The sequence below is a fragment of the Lathyrus oleraceus genome, chromosome 6, assembly GCF_024323335.1.
Source record: "Lathyrus oleraceus cultivar Zhongwan6 chromosome 6, CAAS_Psat_ZW6_1.0, whole genome shotgun sequence".
In the NCBI taxonomy this organism is placed as follows: Eukaryota; Viridiplantae; Streptophyta; class Magnoliopsida; order Fabales; family Fabaceae; genus Lathyrus; species Lathyrus oleraceus.
In genome coordinates this window covers 459,835,104-459,850,616 of record NC_066584.1, presented here as the reverse complement: position 1 = coordinate 459,850,616, position 15,513 = coordinate 459,835,104, and positions in this window count along the sequence as shown.

Genomic DNA, 15,513 nt, shown 5'->3' with positions numbered 1-15,513 from the left:
CACACATTACTAGCTAAAATAGAAACTAGTAAACACATATTAAACACACATGCGCTTGTGCTCCTCCTCCCCCTCAGTCTGCTCAACACAGACATCACCTTCAACATCACCTGTACTAAACATATTATCTCCAATATACATCCTCTTCAACAACATTTGTCATCTGTTTATGTATAGCTAATTTAGCTACTTCTCCCCTTTTTCAGCCAAAAGAGACCAAAGAGACCAAAGAGACAAAATAAATGTCTATTAGTCAAACAAAATGTCACACAGAATGTTAAAGCATATTGTTAGGTGTAACAGAACCACAAACATACATAGCTTAACAAGCTGAGATAAAAATCCAGAAAAACCAAAAAAAACCCACAAAAAAATACATCAAGGCATCAGAACATGACTTCCAAAAGAACCACCAAATCCATCACATCACACCATCAGAAAAGTGGGGGCAACTTCAACAAAACTAGTCAGAGGAGCTTGCATCTTCATCAGCTTCAGAATCAGAACTGCCACTTGTTTCATCTTTAGATTCGGAGCTCTCACTAGAGGTTTGGGCTTCTGTTTCCTTGGCCTGTCCAACATTATCTATCAGCTTTCTCTAAGCTTTCAATCATAGCCTCCAAATCTTCTTTCCTGGCTTTAGCTACCCTTATCCCTGTATCCAATTCTTTACAAGTTTCTTTCAGTTCAACAATAAGACCACCTTGTGAGGCTGGCTTCTTCACAGCAGATGCCATGACAATGTCATTGACATGATTGCCTTTAAACAATTTGTAATGAATTGATAGAGGAGGTTTTCTTTTACTAGGAAGATCATTTGTGCTCAGAATTCCAGGTTGCTGGCTCAGGATAATCCCACAAATCATTGAGGGAAAAGCTATGGGCAGCTTCACTGCATTTGTACCTTGGAGATTTTTTTTAAAGAATTTTTAAAGACTTGAAAGTATTTTTAAATAATTAAAAATAAACACAAAATCAATTAAATGATGAAAAATATTAATAATGATCCAAAAAATAATTTTAATTCAGAATATGAAAGAGGAATTTATTTATATTTTTTTGGTGAAACTCTCATATTTTTTGGATCAATATTAAAATTAATATGAATTAATAAAAATCAAATGAATTAAAACAAAAATCAAAAAATCAAAAAAACTTGAGCCACTTGATCTCTCTCATTAATTGAGGTGGCAGATCAAGTGGACACAAACGCGCGTTCCATGATACACTGCAGTCAACGTGGCATAGGCTTGGTATTCAGAAGCAACGCATGAGATTAAAACATTTTAAAAGAGATCAATGGCTCAGAACCTGTCCAGCACACCACCTGCGCTGGACCTCCGGTCACCTTCTCAGACGAAGTCCACCGGACTGGTTCACTCATCACCATCAAAAAAATGAAAAGGGAGGACATGATCTGAAAGAAAAAATGGCGTAGAGCACGAATCTGACCTCAATTTAAACTAACTCCAAATATATAAAAATATATGATGAGATGAATTTTCAGGTGCGATAACTGAGTTGCTTCGATTTAACCTCAAAGCAACTCAATCTTCTTGCCTACATTGGTAAGACTTCAGACAACCAAAGATCCAAGAGAATTGATGAGAATTGAGTGAGAATCGAAGAGAAGAAGTTTTCTGAAATTTACCTTCAATGTTGTGTAGAACTTGATGTTGCTTGCTTCAAACTTAATCTGATCACACTTGAGAAGCTTGTAGGAGAGGTTTGGCAATGGTACGAAGCTTTAGATCCTGGAGTTCTTGAATCTCCAAACAGAGAGATTCAAACTCAATTTTCAAGTTGAAAATTATCAGGTTTTCCTTTGAAATGTGAGGGTTTCAATTGGGGGGAAAAGTTGGCACACAAGGTGTCTGAATTGAGCTCCAAGGGCCTGTATTAATAACAATTGGGACTGATATTTGCACACTTGAAAATTTCTAAATTTGGACATTTCATGCACAAGCTTGCATGGGCATGTACAGGCCCATGAAGCAATCCAATTTAATCCACTTGCATCTGTTCTGAAGTTCAAATGAGGCTTGGATGTCAAGGCGATGTGAAATGTGATTTTTGGCATTTGATTTCTGCCAATCATGCAGCTCTGTTAAAGCCATGCGCAGACCTAGCAAATCTCATCCAAAATGCATAACTTGTGTGGGCTCCAAGCCAAAAAGCCCACTTAAGTGCATTTTGGCCCATATCTCATAAAATGCCAAAATCACTTAAGTATTTGGTACCTTACCATATTTCGTATTCTACTTAAGTACACCGTACCTTACGATGTTCCTTAATTATTCTATCTCTCATCAATCCGTCCTTTGTGTGTGACCCTATAGGTTTTCGCGGCGTTGGCAATTATATTAAATCACGCATTTAACATAATAAACAGTGAGCGGTATCTAGCAACACATCACTGCTACCCAAGTCACGAAAATCTCATGTGATTTGACAAAACCTCCTGTGATAATAATTATGTGTATAATTACCCCTTTTCCCTTATGTCTATATTGAACACAAGGTATAGACCGTGTCACCCTTGTCCAGTTCAATATTGGGCCCATAGACATTTATCCTGTTACGCAGGATTGGCAAATTCCATCTAGGACACTCATGTCCCTCAACATGCTTCGTGGAGTACCCATCAACTGTCTTTATGGTTATCCAGTTACGGACAACGTTGGATCATCAATAAAGCACTCGACTCTACATCTAGGATCCATAGTGGTTTCAGGTCGAAGAGTGGTATACACTATTATCACCATGAGAATAACTTATGACACTTTGCATAACTTTCTATATAGTATTCTCATAGCGGGTCAATCCGGTATAAATATTACTCCTAATATTCATACCTATGTTTAAGACTTGATAACTCTTTATCCATGATCCATGAGATGTGATCATCAGTCTACAAACATAATAGTCTTAATGCTTTAATGTTATCCCACTTCACATTAAAGCTCGACTACGAATACTTTAAGAACAGTGCCCTTATGTTTAATGTGTTCTCATGATTAAGTCACACTTAATACATTAAACGGACTATCTATTCTAGGGACTTTATTAATCAACCATAATAAAGAAAATGCCTTTAAATAATTCTATACAAGTACCAAAAGTATTGGCCTCTAGGGCTTACACCAACAATCTCCCACTAGCACTAGAGCCAATCAGGCATACCCCGTATTCCCATTGATCTAGTATGGCCATCATGCTTCTGCTGCGCAAGAGGCTTTGTTAGTGGGTTAGCAACATTGCCAAGTGTAGGTACTTTACATATTTTTCACACAACGTCTAAGTATGTGTTTGGATCGTTGGTGAGATCTAGGCTCCTTAGCTTGTGCGATAACACCATTGTTATCATAATTGAGACCAATGGGATCCACAATGCTAGGGACTATGCCAAGTTTATTGATCCAAACAGCTTCCTTTGCTGCACTTAAGGCAGCAATATACTCGGCCTCAGTTGTAGAATCAACAACTGCTTCTTGCGTTGAACTTTTCAAGCTCACTGTGCCACCATTTAAGCAAAACACATAACCAGATTGGAATCATTCATATTAAAGCGTCTCAGCACTTTGTCTATGTATGTACTCTGACTTAAACAGTTTTGTGATCTATCTCTATAGATTCTGATTCCTAATATATAGGCTGCTTCACCTAGGTCCTTCATAGAAAAGCATTTGCCCAACCAAGACTTTACTTGTTGCAGGGTAGGGATATCGATTCCAATGAGTAATATGTCATCTACATATAATACCAGGAATACGATCATGCTCCCACTAACCTTCTTGTAGACATAAGGCTCATCTTCGTTCTGGATGAATCCATACAGTTTTACTGTTTCATCAGAACGAAGATTCCATGAGTAGGTCATAGGCTCAGCTTGATCCATGAGTAATACATCACCTTGATCAGATATCCATATATCTCAGGTAGGTGACGTATCATGCCTGACCTACGCTGGTCTTGTTCTACTTGAGTAGGTGGCTCTTACACAACTACTTGTGTTTCCTGCTCTAATTCCTCCATAGGTGTATCGATACTTTGTGATTCTTGAATTTCTTCAAGTTCTACTTTCCTCCCACTGATTCCTTTGGAAATAAAATCCCTTTCTAGGAAAACTCAAGTTCGAGCAACAAACATTTTTCCCTCAAAAGGATTGTAGAAATAATATCCTCTTGTTTCTTTAGGATACCCCACAAATAAGCATTTGTCAGATTTGGGCTCAAGCTTAGTTGAAATTTCTCGTTTCACATAAACTTCGCAGCCCCAAATCTTCATGTAAGACATATATGGTCTCTTACCACTCCATATCTCATATGGTGTCTTTTCAAACTTTTGGATGGAACACGGTTAAGTGTGTAAGCTGATGTCAATGGTGTATGTCCTCAAAAGGAGTTTGGAAGATTGGTGTGACTCATCATGGATCGGACCATGTCCAACAGGGTTCGATTTCTTCTCTCAGATACACCCTTCCATTGGGATGTTCCAGGAGGAGTAAGTTGGGATATGATCCCACACTCTTTCAGATGGTCATCAAACTCTAGGATTAAATACTCATCACTTCGATCTGATCGAAGAGTTTTAATATTCTTACCTAGTTGGTTTTAACTCGTTAGGTTTCACCCTTTTGTATTAATGTTATTAATAGGCATTTCAAGATCAAGGACATATAGTCCATTGTTCATTTGTGCAGTAGCATAGAATATATCATTCAAATAAATTGAGCAACAATTGTTCTTTATTATAAATGAAAAACCAAACTTATCCAAACAAGGAATGGAAATAATATTCCTGCTAATTGCAGGTACATAATAACAGTTCTCTAACTGAATTATTAAACCACTAGGTAAAGTCAATACAAAAGTTCCTACGGCTAAAGCAGCAACCTTTGCTCCATAGCCAACTCGTAGGTCGACTTTACCTTTTGCCAAATCTCTACTCCCTTTCAGTTCCTGCACACTTGTACAATTGTGAGAACTGCATCCAGTATCTAATACCCATGATGCAGAAGTAGATAAATTAATAACAAAACTACCTGAAGTTGAAGTCTCTACTCCATTCTTCTTATCTTCCAGGTACTTTGGGCAGTTCCTCTTCCAGTGTCCGGTCTTACCGCAATGGAAGCAGGTGCCTACTTTTGATATGCCTCCACTAGGCTTCAAAGTAGCAGTGGGTCTGGGATTGGCAACTTCCTTGCCCTTCCCCTTATCACTCTGCTTAGTGGGCCTTTTGTTCTGTCTCTTTCCATTTCCGATCATCAGAATGGACTTCCCTTTTGACTTTAGATTCTGCTCGGTAGTTCTTAACATGGCGAGCAGTTCAGGAAGAGATTTGTCCATATCAATCATATTGAAATTTAGGACAAATTGACTGAAACTATCTGGCAACGATTGCAAGATCAAATCAGTTGCAAGTTCCTTTTCGAGGGGAAAACCCAATCTCTCAAGGTTTTCCACATACCCAATCATCTTGAGTACATGGGGACCTACAGGGGCTCCCTCAGCTAACTGGCTTTGAAAAAGGGCTTTTGAAACTTCAAACCTCTCATACCTTGCTTGCTCTTGATAGAGCAACTTGCGGTGTTCGATCATATCGAACGCTGACATGTTCTCATGTTGCTTTTGCAATTCTGAGTTCATGGTAGCCAGCATGAGACAAGCAATTTCATTGGCATCATCGACATGCTTCTTATAAGCATCTCTTTCTGCCTTAGGTGCAGAACTAGGAGGTTCCTCTTCAGGAACAGGTGTCTCCAAGACATAGAACTTTTTATCATGTTTGAGGATAATCCTCAAGTTTCGGTGCCAATCCAGAAAATTTGTCCCAGACAGTTTTTCCTTAACAAGGATTGATCGCAGGATGTTGTTAGAGGTGTTTGCTGTCATGGTAATCTACATAAGGATTAATGAAAATATAAGTATCATTGACATATTCAATTAGGCCTTTAATTAAATATGCTTCCACTATTTTACTCAAAACAAATGACCCTCATCATCTGATTCGGAAAATCCCGTTGGAAGATTTTCTAGTGGGTCGATATCCATATTTCACTTTGTTCTAAGTCCGCGTAGGCGGATTACACAAAACTAGGTTATTTAGGTAGGAACTCCTTCCAATTGTATCTCATACAACTCTCAAAAATTTCAGTTGGGTGAATAACTCCTTATTCCAATCCATCATATGGATTATTCCCAACTCTTGCTTCTAAACATATATAAGAAAATTATAATCAAGTTTGACTCATCGTTTTAGCAGTTGGATATTACAATTATCCCATCGCACCTTAACTAATACAAAACATGCACCTCCCGTAGGCGAAACCTACATTATTCGATACCAGTATTGATGAGTGCTAAAACTTGGAAAGCAAACATATATAATATTCTCATAATTTGTTTAGTTAAGTTTGACCCATTGTTTTAACAGTTGGATATTACAATTATCCCATCGCACCTTACTAATATATAGATCATGCACCTCGCGTAGGCGAAACCTACATTATCCATTACTAGTCTTGATGAGTGTTAAAACTTGGAAAGCATAAACTTAATATTTAATTTGAGGGAATTGCAATTTTTCTGATCTCACCGGCTTGTTTATCATATAAACCGTCTCTCACATGCATCAACATACATTCACATGCATCAACATACATACAAACAAAATGAAACAGTTATGGCCCCTAGCGCAATTGTTCTCCCAAGCCAATGAGAGAATCTAAGCTAACCTACAACGATCTAAGCTTCTCCAAGCAAGATCTTCAAGGTTGTCCTCTTTTGGCACTAACTTCTTTGCTTTCTTCATATCATTACATTACATGAAAGAAACTCGTTTTACATACGAGGGAGTGAGATGAGAAAAGAAGTTACATTTGGGAGATTAAGAGAGAGGCACGACACGCAGGTCGTATTTTAAAAACCCAAAACAAAACAAAGGAAAACTAAGGCCATAACCGATCACCACAAGACAATAATAAACACTTTATTATTATTATTAATACCTTTAATTAATTAAAATCAAATTAAATTTAGACGACCGATCACACTACGCAGAGTTAGCCGGGGGTTCGCTGCCCGGACAGCGGGAACGGGTGTTCCGATGCCCGATCAGCGGACAGGGGTCAAGGGGGCAGCGACCCTGCTCGAAAATTTTAATGAACAATTCATTTAAAATTGATGTCGTTTTTCGTATCAACATTTGATACTTCAAAGCACTTTTTCTAGTCGAACAGGTGAATTTTTCCTTGCGTTAACCGGTTAACCATATGCGTTAACCGGTTAACACTGTTTGAAAACTTTTAAAAAATTCTTTTCTGCTTTGCGTTAACCGGTTAACCATATGCGTTAACCGATTAACACTGTTTGAAAATGTCTTGGAAAACTGTTTTCCGCCTTGCGTTAACCGGTTAACCAAATGCGTTAACCGGTTAACACTGTTTGAAAATCTCAAAAAAAATATTTCGCATTGCGTTAACCGGTTAACCATATGCGTTAACCGGTTAACACTGTTCTAAAGATGTTTAGAAGGCTGTATTCAGTTTCTCGTTAACCGGTTAACCCTATGCATTAACCGGTTAACACTGTTCGAAAAAGTGTTTAGAAAGCACGACTCTTGTGCAGTCAAACCCCAATCGCATAACTCTCTGACAACACAACCCTTGTGCCGTCACTAACCCTGATGCACCAATTTCAGACCGTCAAACACATCTCGATTGTTAATTCAGTATGATTGATCAACACGTCATTGCTTCACCATACTAATGTCGGATCAAGAAGCAAACGACCATTGATCGCTCAAAGGAAAACAATCACTGAGGGTTTGAATGAACGAAACGAGAACACTATATCATATATAATGTATTTTGCATCAGGATTACATATATCACATATATGTAACTTGATCGATCTAAATTTAACCTTTGATTCATTCTGTCTTTAATCATGCAGCTCTGTTAAATCCATGCGCAGACCTAGCAAATCTCATCCAAAATGCATAACTTGGGTTATTTGGAAAGCTTAGATAAAGGGGAAAAAGTTTGATGTTGAACACTTTTCCATTTGGAGATTGGATCATGGTTAATTTTGAGATGGACGTTTGGAAATTTCAACATGTTGAAATTTTTCCAAAGTGTCAAGTCATATATCATAATATTCCACCTTGCTTAACTTTTTATGTGAGATTCAAATTGTTGGAGAATTGCCATCCAAGGCGCAGCGGAATTTAAAATTTTCTCCATTTAGTGATCCTTACGAATGGGCATGATCAGTGATAGAATCGTTACCTCTTGTGGCGATTCAAACTTTTAGTGCAGATCTCTGATAATGATCAAAACCTTTGATACAGATCCACGGGGCGATCACGAACGTTGAACGATGACAACGTCTCTACTCATTCCACACGAACGGATTCCTTCAATCGCAGTGCTAGCTGTTATGAATGAAGGCTTTGAGTGAGAGAGAGATACGAAATTCCAACTCTTCAGTTGTGTTGTCTGTCTCAGTGAGTTTTCATGCTTCTACCCAAGGGATTCTATTTATAGAACCACTTGTGTGGGCTTCAAGCCAAAAAGCCCACTTAAGTGCATTTTGTCCCATATCTCATAAAATGCCAAAATCACTTAAGTATTTGGTACCTTACCATATTTCGTATTCTACTTAAGTACACCGTACCTTACGATGTTCCTTAATTATTCTATCTCTCATCAATCCGTCCTTTGCGTGTGACCCTATAGGTTTTCGCGGCGTTGGCAATTATATTAAATCACGCATTTAACATAATAAATAGTGAGCGGTATCTAGCAACACATCACTGCTACCCAAGTCACGAAAATGTCATGTGATCTGACAAAACCTCCTGTGATAATAATTATGTGTATAATTACCCCTTTGCCCTTATGTCTATATTGAACACAAGGTATAGACCGTGTCACCCTTGTCCAGTTCAATATTGGGCCCATAGACATTTATCTTGTTACGCAGGATTGGAAAATTCCATCTAGGACACTCATGTCCCTTAGCATGCTTCGTGGAGTACCCATCAACTGTCTTTATGGTTATCCAGTTACGGACAACATTGGATCAGCAATAAAGCACTCGACTCTACATCTAGGATCCATAATGGTTTCAGGTCGAAGAGTGGTATACACTATTATCACCATGAGAATAACTTATGACACTTTGCATAACTTTCTATATAGTATTCTCATAGCGGGTCAATCCGGTATAAATATTACTCCTAATATTCATACCTATGTTTAAGACTTGATAACTCTTTATCCATGATCCATGAGATGTGATCATCAGTCTACAAACATAATAGTCTTAATGCTTTAATGTTATCCCACTTCACATTAAAGCTCGACTACGGATACTTTAAGAACAATGCCCTTATGTTTAATGTGTTCTCATGATTAAGTCACACTTAATACATTAAACGGACTATCTATTCTAGGGACTTTATTAATCCACCATAATAAAGAAAATGCCTTTAAATAATTCGATACAAGTACCAAAAGTATTGGCCTCTAGGGCTTACACCAACACAAATGAGAAACGTATCTTCATCAAAGTTGTAGCTCTTTCAAATACCTTCAAAATGGTCACCAGTTTCATGTAATTTGGATTTAGAATGATAGAGTTATGTATTTTTGAAGTTGAGGAAAATCACTTGTTCAATGGTATAGGACAAAAATAACCTATAATGTATCCTCGTATCACATGCTCATAAAAGTTGAATTAGATCTCACTACAAAAATCAAAGTTGAGTAGACATCTTGATTTTGATTGTGAAACTTGGAAATCTTTCATCTCATAAAAATTGAGCAAGTTATGGCCTTGGGAAATTGACTTTCAAATTAGGGTTTAGACAAAATGACCTATAATGTTTCAACATAGAAAATGATTTTACAAGCAAAAATAACTCTAGGTCTCAACATGAAAGTTGTTTGGAATATAATTTAGAGTAGAGTTTCTATTGGAATCATTATCATATATGCATAAGATGATGAATTTTGAAGTGTACCTTGATAAATTTGATCAATTGGTGAGATAGCTTATTGGAGAAGTTACTTAAGATACCCAATCAAACTAGGGTTTCCAAGGCAAATCACCTCCAAATTCTTGAAGAACACTTGATCAATATAATATGTAGAGATCAATGGGACTCATATATGATTATTTGAGACATTGTGGATCAATCTTTGATTGTTCTCTTATCCAGTAGGGTCTTAAACTCTAGATGTGAACTTGATGAATTTTGAGGATCTTGCCTTACCTACAAAAGAGTTAGGCAAATACAAAGACATATTTTTGGTATTTTGGTTAGTGAAATGATAAAATACAAGTATGATACAAATCACATGGTGCTTGGTGATCTCTCCCAAAACAAACCCAATGAAAGAGGGGTAAGGAGGATGTCAAGGTGTGATCCCAATGCTAATGCATATGATGAGATTGCATGAGGGATCTTAGGGTCAAAATTGGGGTCTTACAGTATGTCAAATGGTTAGCTAATATTGTGCTCGTTATTAAAAAGAATGGTACTTTGAGGGTTTGCATAGACTTTAGAGATTTAAATATTGCCACCCCAAAGGATGAATATTGAATGCCAGTGACAGAAATGCTAGTCGATTCCGCTGCGGGCTATGAATATCTTAGCATTGTCGATGGAAATTTTGGATATATAATCTAATATTTATTGTATAAGAGTATGTCCCAAAAACAACATTTCGATGTCCTGGAGCCTTATGCACCTACCAATGGGTGGTGATGCCTTTTGGTTTGAAAAATGCTGGGGCAACCTACCATAGAGCAATGAATTTGATCTTCCATGATTTTATAGAGACTTTTATGCATATTTACATAGATGATATTGTCATTAAGTCTGTTTCATGGAAAAGCCATATAGACTGTCTTCGACGGTCCTTCGAAAGGATGAGAAGACATGGTCTGAAAATGAATCCTCTCAAATGCGCTTTTTGTGTGCAGGATGCAGATTTCTTAGGCTTTATGGTCCACAAAAAGGGAATTGAAATAAACCAGAATAAGACCAAGGCCAAAATGGAGGTGAAAGCGCCATCAACAAAGAAAGAATTGCAGTCACTACTGGGCAAGATCAATTTCCTGAGGAGATTCATCTCAAACCTTAGTGGGAAGACGCAAGCTTTTTCACCATTACTACGACTAAACAATGAAGGATTCGAATGGGGGCATGCTTAACAAGAGGTGTAGATGTTTAATTGGCTGCATTGTATGGTAAAACACTAGCTGGATTCTAATGTCTTGACTGATGTCATGACATGCTGTGGAGATGTTTATTTGACTGCATTTGTATGTTAGAATATCTAGCTGTACTCTGATGTCTTGGCTGATGTCATGACATTCTGAGTAGTGTACTACAGGATTAGCTAATACAGGATTCATTGAATGTCAAACTGGATATTATGACATTCATCCCTGTCAGCAGATACTGAGGAATAGAACAGGTGGTATTCTACTATAACTCAGTATTTATTATCAGTCTGCTTATCAAGAGGATAACAGACCTGATGTAAGTCTCTATGTGTGAATGTCAAATTGGATGTTTTGACATTTATTAATGTACGCTGATACTGAAGCATGGACAAATTGATTCTGTACAGTACAACAAATTTGTAGAGTCTGGTTTCAGGAAAAACAGACTTAGCATATGGTTAATGTCTTGGAAGTCAAACTGAATGTTGTGACATTCATTCCTGACAGCATATGCTATATTGTAGGTTGTTTAGTTTTTCTGTTTCAACATTTTTCTCAGGCTATTCTTCAGGAATTCAACAGCTGAGCTAAAATCCAGGAAACCAACAACCAAGATACAATTAATGAACCTAACAAATAGCCTATTTGTTAGTAACCTAGATGTGGAATTTAGGGGAACTCGCGTGACCTTAAATTTAGGAGAATACAAGTACAAGGCCCAAGTGCTGCAATATAAAAAGATGGCAATCCTTCTTTCAGAACTAGGGATTTTAGGCGTGAAGATTTAGTGTGTCCATCATACTTCACTGCTGTAATTTTGTGTGTCTTGTATTAGACGTATCTTGTAAGCCAAGCTATTATCACATAGGTGATTGCATTGGTATAGGGTGTTCATTGAGTTGTAAGTGTTGTGTCACTCTGAGATTTTAAGCGTGAGTGTTGTGTATCTTGATTAAAGCTGTTAAGCACAATCAAGAGTTGTTTGAAGTGTGACTTCACAAGTGTCTTTAATAGGAATTAAAGGTTGTAATCACTGAGGTGATTGAGGGGGAGTGAGTAGGAACTCTGATCTTAGTGTAAGATTGAAATTGCATTGGGTAGGTATTAAGTGATAGGGTTAAATAGTTGGTTTAAGGTCTGAATTAATACTGATTTCCTCCCTGGCTTGGTAGCCCCCAGACGTAGGTCATGTTGGACTGAACTGGGTAAACAATTACTTGTGTTATTTACTGCACTTACTTTTAAGTTCTGCATAATTCTTGTCTGCGCAGAATTGGATGTCATAACAACCCGTGTGACATCGAAAGTCTGATAACTAGAATTACAAGAAGCATTCAATAAAATTAAAGAATAGTTGAGTCATCCACCAATCCGAACACCACCTTGTAGAAATAAGAGTATGAGATTGTACATATCTGCTTCTGACAAGACTTTAGGGAGCATGTTGGCTCAAGAGGATGATAATGGCGTCGAAAGTTCCATCTACTACCTCAGTGGGGTCTTGAATGATGTAGAAACTAGGTACATCATAGTTGAAAAATTGTGTTTATGCTTGTATTTCTGTTGTACAAAGTTGAAGCATTATATAAAACATGTTGATGTTTATGTTTCATCTCATTTCGACATCATTAAACATATGTTGTCCAAACCATTAAAGGCCGTTAAAGGAGAAGTTGTAGCAGATTTTATAGTCAACCACTCCATAGATGTGAATGCACTATGCTATCTCGAATTAGAACCTTGGAAGTTGTACTTCGATGGGTCTAGTAACAAAGATGGAACATGCATATGAGTTTTAATTATTTCTCTTAATAAAGTACCAACAAGACTCAAGTATAGAATGAAGGGCCTCTGCTCGAACAATGAGGATGAATATAAAGCCCTCATAGCCGGACTTGAAATATTGTTGGAATTGGGGGCAACTTGAGTCGAAATAATGGGTGACATAGAATTAGTTATAAAACAGATCACAAAATAATACATATGTATTAAGGAGAATTTAATTGTGTACTTCATAATAGCTAGTCGGTTGCTAAAAAGATTCGAGGTGGCTAAAATTCGACATATACCTCGATTGGAAAATCAAATGGCTAATGATTTGGCTCAAATTGCATCTGGGTATAAAAATTCTTGGATGCTTTTGATTTGACAGTTATGGTCTTGATAGTTATACTCACTTCTTTAGGGGTTTTGCTTGAAGTTGCCATCTCTGTTGAACATTGGAAGAGGAAAGGATAATCTGGCTTTTGGTTGAAGAATGTATGAGGATGAATAGCTAGAGCGTTTGAAAATTTAGAAAGTGTAAAATGTGAAATTGGTAAGTTTGTGGCTTTTATAAGCAGACTTGGGAGAAAAAATGCTTCAACTCAACATTATGGTTGACAAGTTAGTGGGACACGTGTCTTCCTAAGATACTGTGATGGAGAGGTGGTAATTAATGTCTAAACTCATAATTTCTTAGAGCCTAGGAAACATAATGATTGAAAATATTCGATTGTGGGCTGAAAAGATGTGGTTAGGAAAAAGGTTATGATGACTCTGACGTCACCAGACAACTGGGAGAAACTGAAAAGTTTTGCAACATTGGAACATTTGGCAATGTGTCAGAGTTGTCCAAGGCATTGAAGCATGTTCTCAAAAAATGTATTTTTCTCCTATATGTCAAAAATAACATTTTTTAAGGGCAATTTGTTAGCTCATAATTTTGACGCCCATTTTAGAGTTACCAAAATGGAAATCCCATGTGATGATTTTTTCGACCAATGACGATGTTTTCGACCGAATCCGATATTAGGGAGATCCAATCGAAAATCCGTGGGTGAGAAGGGCCAGCGTGCAGTTAGAACTTAAAAATATTTCTTAAATGTTTTGAAGATGGTTTCGACTGGAGATTCAAAATTCAAATAAAGGAGGGAATTTTGTTCTTATCTGAAACTGTTAAAGGTACACGTGGAGCATAATGGATAGTTGCACCCATGCAAAGTGCCATGTGTCTCGACGTAATTGAGGGGCCGTTAGAAACGATTATTTTAATTAAGTATATATAGAGGATCTTAGTGTTAGGATCACGTGTGTCAAATTGTGTACAGAGTCTATAAAATTTACCAAGTAATTTGGAAGGTCAGCGGTTGTTTACCAATTTTCACGGTAAACATAAGTAAATATAGTACTTGTAATTAATAAAACATGATTCATTGATGACAATTAGAGGAAATTATAATAAATGCATGAAGATGTTTTCTACAACTTCATTAAAATCTTCATGATATGGGTTATGCTACGTCCAGTAGCAGGTGCTACGGGGGTCCATAGAAGCTCATTAGTAAGAGCAGATTTGTAAATCTTGTCATGCCCATTTATAAAAAACTTAGACTTAGTTCCTTTCTTCCCACATTAATAATAAATTCAAAAGTATTTTATTTTTTCTTGTGATCATATTCTTTTTTCTCTCTTAATAAATTGAGAAGCCTAACATTTCTAAGCTAACGGTTCCCGATAAGTACAATGGACATGAGGGTTGTTAATACATTCCTCTTGTGTAATCGACTCCCGAACCCTGATTTAGTTGCGACGACCAATATCATTATTGTTCTTTCTTGGGTTTTATCTATATTTCCCCATTCCTTTTTAGGAATAAATAATGTTCGGTGGAGACTCTTCTCAGTCCATCTTGCAAGCGCTTCGCTAAGTTCGATGCAGTTGTGCCTCGCTAAGTTTGTAGAGGTAAATTCATGATCATCAAGCTATGGATAAGCAAGACATCAAATAACAAGAGACGTCACCACGCTTTTATTGTTTCCAAGGGAAAAGGGAAAAGTACAAACAAAACCCAAAAATAAGAAGTTTTCAAATAAAAACTAATAAAATGCTAGAGATTACAAGTAAGGGGGTTGGTTACACAGAGGGAAGGTGTTAGCACCCAAAGTGTCTTAGGTACTCCTAGGGAGCCCTTTCTTGTGTGTATATCTACTTTTGTACAAGTGATGTTTGCAAACAAATAGAATGGGGGGATGAGAAAATAATTAATTAATTATATTTTTGTGTTTGACAAGACCTTCGGACTTGTGCCTACGTACCAACATAAAAATGAGGGATCAAAACCTCGTAGTTCGTGGTATAAATTTCAAAGTGGATGCATTGGTTTTAGCAAAGATTTAAGTTTGAAAAGCACAGAGGCCTAAAGATGGTTTGAATGAGTTAGTTCTTTTTGGCTTTTGAAAATTTTAAGTCAAGTATAGTTAATTCTTATTTACAAGTTAATTAAGAAAAGGAA